Genomic DNA, 15,668 nt, shown 5'->3' on the forward strand with positions numbered 1-15,668 from the left:
TGGTAGCTGTCTGGTTGACTGCTACGGAGGAACACGAGCCGCAGATGCGCCAAGAGCCAGGGGGACACTGGACGGCTCCCGCGGAGAGCTCCAGGGACCTGGGAGTTCGGTGCTGCCAGCCAGTCCTTTATATAGTATGTGGCACCATCCCTTTTTGCAGGATTGTCAGAGCACGAAAACATTTATAGAGGAGTGAGCGTTTCCCAGTAGTGGTTTTAAAAAACGAAAGAGAGAAAAACAAAACAAAACCCACAGGGCTCGTCCGGGATTTGAACCCGGGACCTCTCGCACCCAAAGCGAGAATCATACCCCTAGACCAACGAGCCACCGTAACATAAAGCTTTCCACAGACCATCTGTCTAGTTTACATGTTTTGACACAGCCTGCTGTCAAGGCGCCAGCGTTTTCCCTCTCCCCTTCTCTCTCAGTATTTAATTTTCACCCCATCTTTGTCAAGTCCCACCCATTAATTCTGAAACTATCCCTTCTCATTTTCTATCCACGTCCGGGACAACTCAAGGTTCAGAAGGGATTCAAAGGGGGCTACTTTTCAGATTTCAAGTCACAAGCCTGCTCATTTATTCCAGAAGGAGCCTGGAGCGAGCCGGATTGGCGGAGCTCAGCTGTGGAGCAGAGGAGTCCCGAGAGTAACTGGTGAGGGACGTCCTCAGGATGCTCGCGACCACCCCGGCAGGCAGAAAATCTCACGGGCCGGCAGGCAGGCGGACAGCAGGGCACTAGGGGCAGGAGGAGGTGGCTGGCCGGTCAGGCTGGAGGCGGGTAAGTTTGCTCAAGGTCTGACAGTCTGTAAACCTTCTCAGTTTTCCTTGATAGGAACTGTGTTTTCAAATCTCACTTCCTTTGTTTAAAGTGCTTCATCCGTCTCGACTTTACGCTCTTCCCAGCCTGGTCTCCAACCCACGTCAAATGCTACATTAAAATACCTATGTGAATAAAGGGACTCTTTGTTAGCTAGAGGTTTGGTTCTGCAAATCAGAGTCTCGCGAGCTACTTAAAAACATGAACACAAGCATGGCCACAAGGTTATGTGTACCTTGCGGTCTTTGGTGTCTGGACTTCGGACATAGGACAGCAAACTAAAAGTAAACATTAAGTAGAGAGCCAGAAACCAAACCCGAAACCTCTTTTTTCTTTTTTTCTTCTTTTAGTTTTATAACGGTTTCAATTAGCACTATCCTAGTGACTGAGAAAACCGTGCTGCGTAATGGAAAGACGATCTATGACCTTGAACAAAGGACCAGAATTTACTTCAGGAGTTGGAAGCCCAAAATGCAGGCTACTCCTTCGAGCCGGAATCGAACCAGCGACCTAAGGATGGCTGCAACCAGCGAACTACAGTCCTCCGCTCTACCAGCTGAGCTATCGAAGGGAAGCACAGTAAACACGCCTCAGAGAGTGGCTTTCTGTAGGAACGCAGCCTCCGTCGCAACGCCCCGCCAGGGCAGCCGTCCTGCCTCCCCGCGCGCTCCAGGCGATGCTCGCCCGCCGGGTGGGTGCACGCGTGCGGTGAGGCGGCCACCCGAGAGCAGAGAGCGAGCGCTCCGCACCGGGACTGCACGGCATCCTGCGCGCCCACTCTGCGGGGGGGGGGGGGACCGCGTGGAACGCCACGGCCGCAAGGAAACCCCTGGGGTGGAGGCGTGGCTTGGTGATAGCCCCGTGGTCCAGCGTGAGATCCCAGGTTCAGCCTCAGCACCCAAAATTTAAAAAAGCTCTCCTTGGGGGAAAAGGCATTCTTTTTACAGGAAACCATCACCACAGCCTTTCTGAGTTTGTACCATGGTTTAGGTCTCTCTCCAACTGCGGTACCGTGTTTCCTGCTGGAGACAGTGACGTTTCGGGATCCTAAGGCCCGCCCTCCCCACAACCCGCTTCCTGTACCCGGAGGCCTGTATACCGACTTTGTTTCCCTGCACAGCCGGCTGGAAGAACAATCCTTCCTCTTCTCCCTCCCCCGTCCTCCCTCCCTCTTTCTCTCTCTCCCCACCCCACGCGCAGCGCACGCGAGGGTCAGCGGGAGCGAAAAAGAAACCGAGGTTTCAGAAGCTGGAGACAAAGTGCTTTCTGCAAGAAATAGCCCTTGGTTCAAAAACTTGAGTTACTTTAGGCCCCAGCGAGATTTGAACTCGCGACCCCTGGTTTACAAGACCAGTGCTCTAACCCCTGAGCTATAGGGCCACACGAGAGGCAGCTCTCTCTCTTTCTTAGAAAAGGATAAATTTGCAGGCTCCCCTATAGGAAGCAAGGAAGCCAAACCTAGATTGTGTTTTAGTCCATTTTATATACCACGCTGGAATTTAGTCTGCAGACGCTAGGCTTTTTGGAAATGACATAATGGTAGATTCCGACGAGGACGACTATTATCCTAAATTTGAGGCAATGTGACCATCCCACACCACTACCAACAACAACAACTACATAGTCCCCCTCCCGCACCTCCTTCAGACAGTAAAATCAGGAACAGAAATCCAGCGGAAGGGAGGAAACTGACGCTCCCACATCTGGTTTTTTCTTTTTGACTCCAGACTTCCGCCACTAGCCTCTTAAATGACAGCTTCCCCTCAGAGCGAGAACAAGCAATGCCCAGTTCGCCATTTAGTGCAATCCTTCGCTTAAGAAGCTTCAAACTCTCCGAATTCCAATTCTGAGCTAGGTTCCACACTAGGAACTAGATTTTTAAAAATTAATTTACTCCACTTACTAATTATTTTATTTTCTCCCCTAAGGTTTTGGGTCTTATTCATTTTTCTTTTTTTAAATGGGGTTTTGTTTTGTTTATTTTCTTGCTTGTTTGCTTGCTTTTGTGTACCACAAGGGTCCCTGGTGTCCATGGCGGTCAGAAGGAGCCAGATTTCCTTGGACTAGAGTGACAATCATAGACAAAATATACCTGTGTTTAGAGTCCATGAAGTAAGATCATGGTGAGATCAAAGTAAGTAAGTCTGGTATGGTAGAGCTCTTTCCTGAACTGCAAAGTCTTGGCTTCAATTTCCAGCATCACAAAGATACATAAAACAAGGTAATAAATGTTAAACTGAGAGTCGTAGCTTCCCCCTGTAAACCTGAGTAGGGTCTCAGCTCTAAGGATCTTGAGATCAAGGCCAGCCAAGGATGCACAGCAAGACACTGTCTCGATCAATCAATAAGTAAAAATTAACTTTCCAAGGGGTTACTTTCACTAAAGAAAAGCATTTTTTATTTATTTACTTGTTTACTTTTGCTTATTTTATGTGTAGGTGTTTTGTCCACATCCACGTCTGTGCACCACTTGCATGCCTGGTGGGGGTGGAAGCCGGAAGAGAGAACCCAGCGCCCTAGAATTGAAGTTACAGATGTTTGTAAGCCATGTGGGTGCTGGTACTGAGCCACCTCTCCGCTCCTGGCTGGCCTGCAACTCACAGCCTTTGCCTCTGCCTCCACTGTACCTGGCTCTATAATTAACGTTTTCCTCTTAAAACACCAGTTTGGGGCCATCGAATGCCACAGCTGGAGCGTGGAGTCAGAGACCAACCTTTCACCATGTGAGTCCAGGCATAAAAACCTTAGTCCACTCAGCCACCTCAAACACCCCAAAAATAAAAATAAAAATAAAGTTATATAAGGCATCCACTAAGTCATCGCTCGGAAGGTCTACACTCTTGGGCTAGAGAGATGCTGCATCAGTTAAAAGCATTCACATGGTGGCTCAGAACTGCCCAGAACTCCAGCTTCAGGTAACCCAATGACCTCTTTCGGTTCTGAGGGCTCCTGCACACACACAATATACCTATTCTTGAAGGTCACATATGTATCCATAAATTTTACACACACACACACACACACACACACACACACACACACCACGATTACACTCTGGAAGGAAGATAATAAAAGTGTCACTTGGGGGGAATCTCTGAACTGGACGTTTCTCGGTACTTGGTGTCTTTCAAAGACACTCCCTATGCTCACAACGACAGCAAAATCCCTTCTCTCGAGAAGAACAACGGATTAAGAAACAATAACCATTTTCTAGTCTTCAGAAAGCGAGGGACTAGGAGCTAGACAGATCCCAGCTAGGGAGACGGAGAGGGGAAGGGGACACAAAGAGGCAGCGAAAGTGGCAAACTTCTAGTTTCTTCCTCATCCTCAGTTAACGTTTGCTCAAGGCCAGTCTTGACTACCTGAAGTTCTGGGTCTATCCGCACGACCTTGTCATCTTTGTTTAGGGTGATCAATGCAAAGCGAAAGGAGGGACCCCACCCTACCTCCTCAAAACAGCCTCTAGCCCCCCAGGGGAAAGTGGATTTCAGGAGCTGGAGCCTCTTCCCACTTTGTGGGTAGCCTTTCTCTCTGTCTGAGTGCGGACCCCCTGCGTGTCTGCCCTTGCGCTGGCTCGCTTCTGCACTTTAAAGTTGCTGCCTGCTGCTTCTGACATTTTTTTTTGTACCTACCGTTTACTTATTTAATAGGTGGAGAAAAAAAAGAACCTAGAAAATAATAGAGCGGGGCTAGGTCTGGATGTCTTTTCTTCAACTTTGATTGCACAGCCTCCCAGGTTACTGCCTCTGTGAAAATTTGCGTCCAAGTATACTGAGTTTAGTCAAATGGAAGATGTGATCGGAATATTACCAGGAAATCACAATTTCTGTTAAAGATACAAAATTCGTTCAAATATCCCCCAATCCCAATCCTAGCCTTTTGCTGGGATAGTCACCAGTATTCCTAGTCAATAGTAGCACGTTCAATTCTCAGCTACTGCTACACACACAAACTAAAGGGTCAGATCATCCAAGCTGTGTTCTGTGATTTACACCAGTTGCGCTCCGGAGCCTGGGGACTTCTTTCCTGCGCGGGGAACATGGAGGCCCAAATTTGGTGGATTCTAAGCCAGAAGTTCGTAATCTTCCTCAAGTCAGAGGACTCATTTTGGTTGGTCCTGCCCTGCAGCTCCTGACTTGGGGTAGCTAAGAAGGTTGGGAGAAGGGGGTTGGTGAGAGCACGCTGGCATCTAAGAGTCCTGGCTCATACAGTCTGGGCCGGGTCCGCAGGGAAGGCAGCGTCTGTCACCTCCTCCCGCAGGCACCGGCCACCACGGCTCCCACGCTGTGCACGGCGCGTCCGCAGGTGCTGGCGGCACACTGAGCAAACGCCAAGATTCAGACTCTCAAGGAGAGGCCCGAGGCTCTTCAGCAGCGGATCTGATCAGCTTGCACACGGCCTCTCTGAGAGACGCACCGTGGGGAGACGCAGGCTGCAGGCGGGGTCTCTGGCTGAGTTTGGGGCGCGCATGGCCAAGCGCTTTGGTTCTGCGCACCGGCTCTCCTGAGCACCCGGGAACAGGGCATGCCTCTGCCTTTTGATGAATGTATCTCCCGCCTTCAGAACCCGCCGCGGGCTGGGTGCGTCGGGAAGCCTCCGCGGTCCACGCTCTCTCCCGGTGCGGCCAGCAGGCTTGCAGGACCCCTCTTGGGAGGATACTTTGTTTAACCCGCTCACTCCAGAGCCAGGACAGCGGTTTGGGGAAACAACTAGAAGGGAAAATCCTTCAAGGCTGGGTTTCAGAGCAGGGTTAAAGAGATATGAAATAATGTAAATAAATAGTATGCACAGGCAAAGCCCAGCGGATTGGTAGTGTGGCCGAGCGGTCTAAGGCGCTGGATTTAGGCTCCAGTCTCTTCGGAGGCGTGGGTTCGAATCCCACCGCTGCCAGTGTTTTCTTTCCCAAAGCTGGCGATTTTCTGAACACCTGAAGTTGGACAGGGTGTGTGACCAGGAAACTCACTCCTGTGGAGGTCAGACTGTAAGGAAGGCGTTAGGCTGTTGTAGAACTGAAAGTATGCGGCCCTTGTCTGCACCTCCCATCCCTGTCTCCCTGCTCTTTCCTGCTTTTTCGTTCTCTTTCTTACGCAAACCACTAAGAAGCGGTGTCAAATAATTGAGCCAATCTAAGAAGACCAGAGCCAAAATGTCCTAGGATGAGCTTGAAGTCAGAGACAGCGCTGTTTTTCCGTTTGTTTTTCTGCGGCCATTTGCTTGTTTTACTTTGTTTTCAGGCAGTGTCTGGTGTAGCCTAGGCTGGACAGGAACTTGTTATATAACCGATGATCTTTGAACTTCTGGGCCTTCTGCCGGCATCTTCCACGTACTGAGACAGCAGGCCGGTCCCATCAAACACACCAGAATTTGATGGCTTTTAAAGAAACATTCTCTCATGGTGCCTTTCTTAACCAAATGTTAACATAAAAATTTTAAAAATCTCCAAATATTGTCAAATGGAAACTTGAAGAGACATTTTGGTGTTTGTCGTATTTTATTGTTGGTTTTATGAGGTTTAGGATATGGCTCTATAGCCAAACTTGGCATGGTAGTCACTGAGTTGTTTAAGATGGCTTCAAACGTAGGGTAACCAGATGGACACAGACTGCCATGTGCTGGACACAGGCTGCGGTGGTTTGAGTGTGAAATGCCCACCACAGGCTCGAGTCTTTGAACATTTGGTTACCAGGCGGTGACACTGTTTGGAGCGGTGGTGCAACCTCGCTGGAGGAAGCATGTCCCCGGAGCAGGCTTTGTGCATTCATTGAGTCACCCCCACTTGCAGTTTGCTTTCTCTCCATGCTGTGTGCAGTTGAGGGTGGGATCAGCACTTTCCTGTTGCTGCTACCATGCCATTTGCTCCCATGTTTCTGCTCCTTAACGGACTCTTCTCCCTCTGGAGCTGAGAGCCATATAAACTCTACTTTTTATAAGTTGCCTCAGTAATGGTGCAACAGACATTACAATAGCAACTGAAGGGTGACGAACACAGGGTTAAGAGCCATGTTTCTTCTTCCTCTCTCTAACTATACCCTTGTCTGTCTATATCTTCTCCCCAAATCCCCAAATACTCAGTTGTCACCATGGTCATCTTCCTGAGCTTCTGTTTTGACCTCAACCTCTCATTCAATCAGTTAACCTCCTCCACCCCCCACCCCTCCTAGCTCTTTTGTTCCCGTTCAGGCTATTACTGTTTTCTTACATTCAACCTCTCCTCTCCCTGACCCTGCCTTTCCTCTATTTCTACTCTCTTCATCCCCTTCTTCTCTTCCACTCTGTCTCCCTTTCAGTCTTGGAACAGGTGTGTGTGTGTGTGTGTGTGTGTGTGTGTGTGTGTGTGTGTGCGCGCGTGCGCGCCCTTGGTAGTGGTTGTCAAGGGGATTACTGTGCTTGTCCTGTGGAGTGAACAAAAAAATTTGAATATAGAGCCGTGGAGAAAGCAAAGGTAACAGCTTTATTGCAGAGAACTCCCTTCAGGATGGGTGGGGCTCTAGGCCAGGAGTCCACAACATGGACTGTGAGTCAGGTGTTTAATTTGGCCCCCAGCCTTCCCCCTCCCCCTGTTCTGCTTAGATACTCCCTTCCATCTCCCTTTGATTTCCCACCAGTTTTTCTTCAAGAGAACTCTGGGAACAAGAAGCTGCCATCTTTTTTCCCCTTTTATTTTATTTTTTTAAAAAATACATTTTATTAATTTATTCATACTACATCTCAATTGTTATCCCATCCCTTGTATCCTCCCATTCCTCCCTCCCTCCCATTTTCCCCTTACTCCCCTCCCCTATGACTCTGACTGAGGGGGACTTCCTCCCCCTGTATATGCTCATAGGGTATCAAGTCTCTTCTCGGTAGCCTGCTGTCCTTCCTCTGAGTGCCACCAGGTCTCCCCATCCCGGGGGCTTTCACACGAACTCTGAAGCTGCCACCTTAAGGGGCTGCTTTCGCTTTCCCTGTCTACCTATATCCTTCTAGCTTGGTTGCCCTCCCACACATATCTGCTCCTTTCTCCCTTGGAAGAGTCTCACAATGTAGCCCAATTGCCCTGGGAGACTAGACTTCACTTCATAGTAGACCAGGTTGACCTTGAACCCACAGAGGTCTGCCTGACTCTGCCTCCTGCGTGCTGGGATTGCTGTCGGTCATGTGCCACGCCATCTCTGGGTCTGCTCTCCTTTCTCCCCTCAGCCCCTTGTGTCTCTTTCCATCCTCTGAGGGCTTGTTAGCCTGTGTGTCTTTGTCTCTAACTCCTTATGTGTTAGCTTGCAAGTGTGTGACACTCCCTCCCTCCTCTTCTTACTCTCCCCCCTCTCCCTCTCCCCCCTCGACTTTCCCTCTCTTTCTGTCTTTCTCTCTTCCCCCACCTTCTCCCATAACAGCCCCTGGTTTTGTAGCTTATTCTCTTTCTGTCTTTCTGTCTCATTTTCTCATCATGTGTGGAGGAACAGGGAAAGAAAAGACTCATTCTTGCCGTGTTTCTTGTACTTTGTACACGGCTGGCAAGATGAGGCTGCCCCTCAAAGTGGATATGGTATCATACTTTTCCACCTAAGGACCTCAGTTCCTGTGCCTTAGCTTTGCCAAGCTCACTCACACCTTTGCACGCTGGCACAGTGGCTTTACTGCACCTGATGGAAAAGTGAGGATCGCCTGTTCTCAGTCAGCCACTGGCAAGGCGCTCATATTAATGTGAACGACCTCTTGTCCGTGCTACATCCCTAACAGACTCACTGGGTCATGGGGAGAGTTTTAAAAGAATTCTCAATGACTTTCGTTTTCCTGCCTGTCACTGGGAAGATGGAGTGGCTAGGTGACAGCCCAATCCTGTGCCAGAGAGCGGTCCTAGACATGTGATGTCCAAACGCAGCTGCTGTGTGGAGCAAGGTCCTGGATATCCAAGGGCAGCATTTCTTTGTTTTCTGTTATGTCAATGCCAAGACATAGTTCTTGCTTCAGAGAGCATAAGATACTATTCTGGAGCCAAATATGAGTGAGGATGACTCAGGACTACAGGTTTACAGTGACCCAAGTACCAAATACCAATACAGTGTGGCAGCAGTTTTGTGACATTTTTATGGAGGCCTCAGTGGCTATCTGATGATATTTGAAGCGCTTGGGTTGGTGGAAGCGAGCTAGAGGTGTGTTAAGAGTCCACGTTAGGTCTGGGGACATATTTAATAAGCAAAGCACCATCATACAAGTATAAGAACTCGTGTTCGTATCTCTGGCACCAAGTAAAGCTGGAAATAATGTCATGTGTCTTTATCCCAGCACTTCTAGAATGAGACGGGAGGTAGAGAGAGGAAAGACCTTGAAGGACAATGAGAAACCCTGCCTCCAACAAGATGGAAGGTTAGGACTGACACCAAGGTTGTCCTCTGAGCTCCACATATGCACTGTGGCATGTACACAGACAGACAGACAGACAGACAGACAGACAGACACACACACACACACACACACACACACACACACACACACACACACACACAGAGTTAGAAACCATAATATACAAAGAACAAGTGAAGTGAAAAAAAATAATGCCCAAAGCAATATGAGACAAAAAAATTCTATAAAACCACTATTAAGTTTTTCTCATGTCAGTCATCTACCGCTGTTGCATCTCTATCTTCCTAAAGTGTGGCTAACATATCCAGTGAGATTCCAATGGAGAAAATGGATTTTTCCTTTGAAGTGGTTGTCTATTGGAGATAACTTCCTGGTTAAGGATGGGAGTCCATGTCTATTTCCCTCCCCCCAGTGCTGGGACCCACACTGTTTGGAGTTCATGTCTACTTCCCCCCCTCAGTGCCGGGACCCACACTGTTTGAACCTGTGTGGGCCCCGCGTGAGTTCATACATCCATCAGTACTGCTGTGTCTGAAAGACACTAATTCCTTGAGCTCTTCCACCTTCACTAGCTACAATCTTTCTGCCTCTTCTTCCTCATCGCTCCCTGAGCATGAGAGGAGGGAAGACATGGTGAAGACATCCCATTTACAACCAAGTGCTCCAAAGTCTCTTAGTCTCTATACCCATTGCCCAGTTGTGGGTCTCTGTATTAGGTCTCATCTCCTGCAGGAGGAAAGTTCTCTGATGATGGCTGAGTGAGACACGGGTCTATCAGTATAGCAGACTGCCTATAAGAGCCATTTTATTACAATATTCCTTTAGCAGAGCAATAGTATTTGGTTTTTCCCTAGGCCCACGGACTATCTAGTCTTAGGTTCTTGGCTACTTGAGCAGTGCCCGGCATGGGTTCCATCTCATGGAGTGGGGCTTATAGTCAATCAGATAGTGGTTGGTTACTCCCATACGTTTGAGCCACTGTTGCACCAGTGATGCATGTAGGCAGATTACTGTTTTAGATGATAGGGTTTATAGCTGGGCTGGTGCTTACCTTTCTCTTCTGGTAGCTTGTAGAGTGTCTTCCGGTGTCATGTCTAGTCTGTAAGGGTGAATGAAGGTTCCAGTTAGGGACCAGCTCAACTTCCTTGTGTTCAACGGGGTATATAGGTGTTATCTTTAGCAATGAATGCTGACTACTGTCAACTTATGAAGAGCAGCTGGTAGCCTTAGCAATCACTTGCTATGTTTGAAGATTTCTAAGGATCCCATTTGTCCAACAACTCAACTAGATGTAACCAGTTCCTGGCGCTAGAAGTTTACCTTGGTGATGAGAGATGTTTAGTTGGGGCGCTGTCTCCCTGTAATTTGGTGACTCCGTTTAGACTAGAAAAGCTTCTACAGTAGCAGGTTTCCACGTGACCCTTCAAATGGCCCTTAGGGTTGGTTATCCCTTCCTGCACTGCCCCCCCCTCGTCCTCCCAGGTCCCTATCTAATCCTCCTGTCGTAGTCTCCCCTGCTCTCTGCACAACTTTATATTATGTTCCTCCTTTCTTGGGAAAGCCTCCCCTATCCTCCCCTGCCCCCCATTCTTTCACTCTATACCCAATCTCTGTGGTTATGTAGACTCCAGCATTCCTGTCAAATATGTTCCATTAACATGTAATAGAGTATATGCCATATTTATCTTTTTTGAGTCTGAGTTATCTCACTCCAGATGGTTTTTTTCTAGCTCCATCCATTTATCTACAGATTTCATGATTTTTTTTTTTAGCAGCCCAATAATATTCTATTGTTTAAATGTACCACATTTTCCCTTACCTATTCATCTGTTGATGGACACCGCGGCTGTCTCCAATATCTGGCTGTTATGAGTAGAGCAGCAATAAACATGGATGAACAACTGACTCTGTGGTAGGATGAGGCATCCTTTGTACGTGCTCAATAGTAGCATACCTGAAATTTGAGGTAGATGTAGTCCCAGCCTCCTGAGAAACTGCCATACTGGTCTCTATAGTGGTTGTACAAGTTTGTATTCCCACCAGCAATGGGTCAGTGTGTCCCCCTTATCCAATGTCCTTGACAGCGTGAGCTGTTATATTTTTTTATTGGTCTTTTTGACTGGTGTAAGATGAAGTCTGTATTGGCTGGTTTTGTATGTCAGCTTGACACAAGTTAGAATCATCAGAGAAAAAGAATCTTAGGTGAAAAAAATGCCTCCGTGAGATCCAGCTGTAAGGCATTTTCTCAATTAGTGATCAATGGGGGAGGGCCCCGCCCATGGTGGGTGGAGCCATGCCTGGAGTGGAAGACCTGGGGCCTATCAGAAAGCAGGTTGAGATCGGGAGTGGTGGTGCACATCTGTAATCCTGGCACTTGGGAAGGCAGGTGGCTCTTTGTGAGTTCATGGCCAGTCTGGTCTACAAAACGAGCCCAGGACAGCCAAGGCTACACAGAGAAACCCTGTCTCAAAAACAATGGTCAGGACATTCTCCACAGTTGAGTGGAGAGTGGGGTCTGACTTTCACACGAACTCTGGTGCCCCATATTTGACCACGTCCCCTGGAGGGGGAGACCTGGTGGCACTCAGAGGAAGGATAGCAGGTTACGAAGAAGAGACTTGATACCCTATGAGCATATACAGGGGGAGGAAGTCCCCTCAGTCACAGTCATAGGGGAGGGGAGTAAGGGAAAAATGGGAGGGAGGGAGAAATGGGAGGATACAAGGGATGGGTTAACAATTTAGACGTAATATGAATAAATTAATAAAATAAAATTAAAAACAAAAACAGAAACAGAAACAGAAAGAAAAAAAAAAAGGATATTGAGCAAGCCATGGGAAGCAAGCCAGTAAGCAGCACCCTCCATGGTTTCTGCCTCAGCTCCGGTCTGCAGGTTCCAGCTCTGCTTGAGTTCCTGTCCTGACCTTCAGTGATGGATTGTGATCTCAAAGTGTAAGCCAAATAAACCCTTTCCGCTTCCCCTTGCTTTTTGTTCATGGTGTTTTTGTTTTTTGTTTTTTTTTTGTTTTTCACAGCAATAGAAACTCTAAGTTAGACAAAATCCCATAGTAGTTTTGCTTTGCAGAGCCTTGATGACTGAGGACACTGCACGTTTCTTTAAGCGTTTCTGAGCCATTTGCATTTCACTTTTGGGAATTCTCTGTTTAGTTCTGTATGTCATTCTTAAATGGAGTTATTTATTTTCTTGGTGTTTGACTTTTGTTTTTTGTTCTTTATGTATTTTAGATATTACCCTCTGTTGCATGTGTAATTTGTTAAGATCTTTCCCCCTCCTATAGCCTGATGCTTTGTCCAATAGATGTTGTTCTTTGCCTTACAGAAGCCTTTCTGTTTCAGGAGGTCCCATTTGTTAATTGTTGTTCTTAGAACCTGAGATACCAGTGTTTTGTTCAGGAAGTTGTCTCCTGTACCAATGTGTTCAAAACTATCCCCTGCTCTCTTCTATCAGATTCAGGTTGAAGTTCTTCATCCATTTGAAGTTGAGTTTTGTGCAAGGTGATAAATAGGCCATCTATTTGCATTCTTCTACATGCAAGCCATCCAGTTTGACCAGCTCCTTTTGTAGAAGATGCTGTCTTCTTTTCTACTGTGTATTTGTTGTTGTTGTTTTTGCTTTCTCAAAACTCAGGTATCTGTAGGTATATGTCTGAGTTTTCAACTTGTCTCTTTTTATGTCAATACCATTCATCACCACCACCATCATCATCACCATCATCACCATCATCATCACTACAACTCTGTAGTACAACTTGTAATTAGGAACAGTGATACCGCTAGAAGTTCTTTTGTTATTCCGGATTGTTTTAGTTATTCTTGGATTTTTATTATTCCATATGAAGCTAAACATTGCCCTTTCAATTTCTGTGAAGAATTGTGTAGAAATTTTGATGTGGATTGTGTTGAATCTGTAGATTGATTTGCTAGGATGGCCATTTTTACTATATTAGCTCTGCAAATCCCTAAGCGTGGACCATCTTTTCATCTTCTGCTATGGTCTTCCACTTTGTTCTTCAGAATCTTAAAGCTTTTATTATGTAAGTCTTTCACTTGCTTGGTTAGAGTTTTCTTAAGGCATTTTATTATTTTTGAGGCTACTGTGAAAGATACTGTTACCATGATTTTTTTCTCAGTCCATTTTTCATTTTTATAGGAAAGTTATTGACTTCTCCATGTTAATTTTGTACCCTGCTGCTTTCTTGAAAGTGATTATCAGGTGTAGGCATTGCCTTCTGGAGATTTCAGGGTCTTTTATATATATAATTACATAATCTGCAGATAAGAATACTTTCTCCTTTCCTATTTTTAATCCTATTGGTATCCTTCAGTTGTCTGATTTAAATTTTTTTTTTTATTATTTCACTTTGGTGTGCATGTGTTTTTACCTGCAAGTATGGATGTGTACCACATGTGTGCCTGGTACTACCAGAGGCCAGAAGAAGGTGTCTGTACACCTGGTTGTGAGCTGCCATGTGGGTTCTGGGAATTGAAGCTCAGTCCTCTGAAAAAGCAGCCTATGTTCTCAACATCTGAGCCATCTCTCAAGTCCCTTCAGTGGTCTCATTGCTTTAGCTAAGATAAAGTACTATGTTGAGTAGATGTAGAGAGAGCGAGCATCTTGGTGTTGTTCCTGACTTTAGTGGAACTGCTTTGAGTTGTTTTCTGTTTAGGTTGATGTTGGCTATGGGCTTTGAACTATCTTTATTATTTTGTAAATTGATTTTGTTATGCTGAGTCACATCCTTGTATTCCTAGTCTCCCCAGGAGTTTTATCATGAAAGGATGATAGATTTTGTCAAAAGTCTTTTCTGCATCTAATGAGATGATCATGTGGTTTTTGTGTTTCAGTCTGTTTGTGTGATGGATTATATCCACCCATTCACAAATGTTGAACCATCCTTGCACACTGAGGGGGGAGGTGACGCTTACTTGATCACGGTGAGTAATCTTTTTGATGGGTCCTTGATTTTGGTTTGCAAGTGTTGTACTGAGAATTTTAGCATCTATTTTCATCAGGGCCATTGGTCTGTAATTCTCTTTCTTTGTTGGGTCTTTGTGTGATCCAGAGATCATGGTAACTGTGACCTCATCAAGGGAAGTAGGTACTGTTTCTTCTGTTTCCGTTTTTCAGAATAATTTGAAGAGTGTTGGCATTACTTCCTCCTTGAAGGTCTGGCACAGCTCTGCACTTAATCCTTCTGTCCCTGAGCTGTTGTTGTTGTTGTTGGGAGACTTTTAAATACTGCTTCTATTTCACTAGGGGTTATGGGTTTGTTTAAGTTGCTTATCTGGCCTTGATTTAACTTTGGTAAGTTGTATATATCAAGTAATTTATCCATTTCTTTTAAGTTTTCCAGTTTGATAGAATACAGATTTTTTTTCAAACAGGAAGATGAATTTTATTTCTTTTTTCATTTTTATTTATTTGTTTATTTTGTACATATACATTTATATTATTACATACATATATACAATATATTACCTACAGCAAGAAGAACCATGACACAATCAGGAATTATATAAATGTTACATTCTTAGTATTTTGGCTATTTGTATTTGACAGCCTTGAAGAAACATCTTTCCTATCTTGGTGCATCTAAATTTCTGAATGTAAATCAATCTCCATCACCTATTGTTATTATCAAGTTAGAACACCTATCTAGACCTAAAAATATCTTAACCCCTAAACTATTAAGCCTCATTGTAAAACTGAGCTACTGGTCTTCAACTCCCTCAGAGACTTGAGAAGGAATAAAATTGATTACCTGAGTATGCCGGGAGTGCAGGTTAGTAGCTTTCCAAATGAGAAGATAACAGAGACAGTTTTCTGTCTGAATAGTCACCCAAAACTCTCTATAACATTGGAGCATCTTCTTCAGCCTTCTGGTCCAATATATCTGACAGACATATTTGTGTTAGAGAGAGTGGGGTATTGAAGTCATTCACTATTACTATACTGTGGTATTGTTTCTTTTACTGTCTCTCTCTCTCTCTTTTTTTTTTTTAATGAGGGAGAGAGGGAGAGGGAGGTTGCCAATCACAAGAGTTATAATGAGCAGTGTTTATTGGTTCCTATTATTTTGTTGTTATGATGTGGATTCCCTCTTTTTTTTTTTTCATTTTCTGGTCTGGGATTATTTATTCCTTCTGTTTTCTTGGGTACAGTTAACTGCTTCAGATTGAGGTTTCCATTCTGGTATCTTTTGTAGACCTAAATTGGTAAATGGATATTACTTTGTTTTGATATCATGGAATTCCCCCCTCCTCTGTCTCTTGTGATTGATAGTTTTGCTGGGTATAGCAATCTGGCCTGGCATCTGTGGTCTCTTAGCATTTGTAGAACATTTGTCTAGCTTCTTAGAGTGTCCTTTGTGAAGTTGTAAATGATTTTAATGGATATGACTTTATATGCTACTTGGTACTTTTCCTTTGCAGCTTTTAATATTCTCTCTTTGTTCTGTACATTTAATGATTTGACTATAGTGTGC

The 15,668-nt window shown here is 45.5% G+C and overlaps 1 protein-coding gene and 1 long non-coding RNA gene across 2 annotated transcripts in view; one reads left to right on the forward strand and one right to left on the reverse strand.

Annotated features, from left to right (window-relative positions):
* Positions 1-15,668, forward strand: part of LOC311589056 (protein NYNRIN-like) — a 183,608-nt gene that overhangs the window by 78,865 nt on the left and 89,075 nt on the right. The window lies entirely within an intron of this gene.
* On the reverse strand, positions 1,170-5,433 carry LOC311589702. The gene is made up of 2 exons (XR_014776628.1): positions 4,452-5,433; positions 1,170-3,335 (listed from the first exon to the last, which is right to left on the reverse strand). It is a non-coding gene; the product is annotated as an uncharacterized lncRNA (long non-coding RNA).

This window comes from Acomys minous (assembly GCF_964271855.1).
Source record: "Acomys minous genome assembly, chromosome: 18".
In the NCBI taxonomy this organism is placed as follows: Eukaryota; Metazoa; Chordata; class Mammalia; order Rodentia; family Muridae; genus Acomys; species Acomys minous.